The following is a 2814-nucleotide window of genomic DNA, read 5'->3' on the forward strand; positions in this document are numbered from 1 at the left end:
TATCATCCAAGGTCAGAAATTTGAAGACTTCACTTTTCCTGAGTTTTCTTTAAAATTCATAAATTTATTTATTCTACCAAAAAGCATTTATGGAACACCTACTATGCATACTGACCTAGATGCAAAGAAATAATAGCCATGGTTGCTGCTAGAGCTAAAATCTAGGCAATATTAGAGTCAGGATCTATTATCTGTTGAGCTAGCACCTGCCCTGGGCCTCTCCCCTACCCCCACTCCCCACTTTTCTTCTTTAATGTCATTCCTCCCCTTTGCCTCTCAGGCTCAGTGTCCCACTGTTCTCTCAGCTCTCCCAATTCTTTTTTTTTTTTTTTAATATAGAACGCTTCACGAATTTGCGTGTCATCCTTGCGCAGGGGCCATGCTAATCTTCTCTGTATCGTTCCAATTTTAGTATATGTGCTGCCGAAGCGAGCACCAGCTCTCCCAATTCTGAGGGCAGAGAGAGTATGCTCTGCAAATGCTAGGTCCTCAATATTTGCTGAACATGACAAACTCAATCACACTAAGGGATTAATATCTACTAAGGCCCAATGCATAGCTCCTTAAGTGATGCCTTCGTTTCTAAGACATTTTATATTATTCATCCCAAAGTGAATTTATTTATTTCCCAAATAGTTTTATTCATTCTTTTCAAAAAACCATTTGATTAATATTAATTTTGCAATGTATCACTCAAAACTATCTTTAGTGTCTACTCTGGACCAAGCTTCATACCAGATGCTGAGAATGCAGGCGCAAATAAGACACACGAGGTCCCTGCTCTTGAGAGCTTATACTCTTCAAGGGAGACAGACACTAAAAAGGAAACAAAGACATAAAACATTTCTGTAAGAGAAAGAAAAGAAGAAGGAAGAAAGAGCGAGTGTGTGATATGATTAGATTGAAAACGACTAGGACAGAATACCACTTGCAAGGATGGCCTTTCTAAGTAGGCTGCATTTGAGCTGAGATCTGAAGGATGGAGAGGCATCAGCCCTGCAAAACTCTGGGAGCAGAGCATTTGAGGCAGAGAGAAGAATACCATAGGAAGGGCCTGAGGCAATAGCAAACTTGACATGATTCAAAGTATGGAAGGAAGGCCAATGAAGTTGGAGATCATTATAAGAAGGGGAAAGAGTGGCATGGAATGAGGTTAGGGAGATAAGTAGGGATCAGACTTATGCTGGGCCTTGCAAGCTATGGTAGGTATGGATTTTATCCTAAGTACAATGAGAAGTCATGAACAGCTTAAGTAGAGGTCTGTCATGATCTGGTTTATATTTAAAAGAGATCATTCTGAGATATAGAGCAGAGACTGTATTGGGAAAAGAGTGGAAGCAAAGAGAACAGTTGGAAAGCTGTTACAGTGGTCTGGGAGGTGACAGTGGCTTACACTGGGATAGTAACAGTGGAGATGAAGAAAAATGGATGGAATTCAAAATATATTTGAAGGTGGAACCAACAAGACTTGTTGGAAGATTGGATCAAATGGGTAAGGAAAATAGAGTGATCAAAGATGACTCAATTTTTGGTTTGAACAACTGGACAGATAATGGCACCATTGATTGAGATGGGAAACTAGCAGGGGACATAATAGGGCTGGAGAAAAGAGAAAATTCCATTTTTGACATATTGATACCAAGATACCTTTAGACATTCAAATGGAAATTCAATTCCCAGCTGATATGTAAGTCTGGACTTCAAATGAGAGGTCAGAGTTAGAGATTTAAATCTGGGAGTCAACATATAGATGGTGTTTAAAGCTATGGCACTAGGTAAGTTGATGAAAAGAGAAAGTTGATAGGGAAGAGGATATAGAAGAGCACAGCCCAATACGTTATATGTGAGCCACATATGTAATTTTGAGTTTTCTAGTAGCCACAGTAAAAAAATAAAAAGAAACATATGTAATTAATTTTAATAGTCCAGTATACCTAAAATATTATTTCAATATATATTCATATAAAAATTATTAATGAGATACTTTACATATATTTTCATGCCAAGTCCTTTCTAAATTAATTAATTAATCAATTAATTAATTAACTTATTTTTGGCTCTGCTGGGTCTTCGTTGCTGCACGCGGGCTTTCTCTAGCTGCGGTGAGCAGGAGCTACTCTTTGTTGTGGTGCACAGGCTCCTCATTGCGGTGGCTTCTCTTGTTGCAGAGCATGGGCTCTAGGCACGCGGGCTTCAGTGGTTGTGGCACGTGGGCTCAGTAGCTGTGCCTCGCGGGCTCTAGCGCACAGGCTCAGAAGTTGTGGTGCACGAGCTTAGTTGCTTCACAGCATGTGGGATCTTCCCGGACCAGGGCTCAAACCCATGTCCCCTGCATTGGCAGGCGGATTCTTAACCACTGTGCCACCACGGAAGTCCCCATGCCAAGTCTTTTAAACTTAGAGAGTATTTTATGCCTACAGCGTGTCTCATTTCACACTAGCCACATTTCAATTACTCAATAGCCATGTGTGCATAGTGCAAGTTTAGAACTTAGCCCTGGGACAACTCAACATTTAGAGGTTGAACAGAGGAGGAGGAGCAGTCAGGAAAGGAGACTGAGAGAATGGTGCCATGGAAGTCAAGAGAAGAAAGTATTTTTTAAAAGAGACCGGTTAACTGTGTCCAATGTTTATAAGAGGCTGAGTAAGATGAGAAAGAGCAATAGAATTCAACAACATGGAGGTCACTGATGACCTTGACTGAAGCTGTTTCAGTGGAGTGATGGGTTTCCTGGAAGGAAGCCAGAATGGAGTCAATGAAAGGTAAGGAAGTGATGACAGCCAGTGTAAACAACTTTTTCCAAAAATTCTGCTG

General features: G+C 40.6%; 1 non-coding gene across 1 annotated transcript; it reads right to left on the minus strand.

Moving 5' to 3' along the window:
• Positions 1–329: 329 nt before the first annotated feature.
• Positions 330–436, minus strand: LOC132518983 (U6 spliceosomal RNA). Its single transcript, XR_009540088.1, has one exon. It is a non-coding gene; the product is annotated as a U6 spliceosomal RNA (small nuclear RNA).
• Between the last annotated feature and the right edge of the window lie 2378 nt (positions 437–2814).

This window comes from Lagenorhynchus albirostris, chromosome 3 (genome assembly GCF_949774975.1).
Source record: "Lagenorhynchus albirostris chromosome 3, mLagAlb1.1, whole genome shotgun sequence".
Taxonomy (NCBI): Eukaryota; Metazoa; Chordata; class Mammalia; order Artiodactyla; family Delphinidae; genus Lagenorhynchus; species Lagenorhynchus albirostris.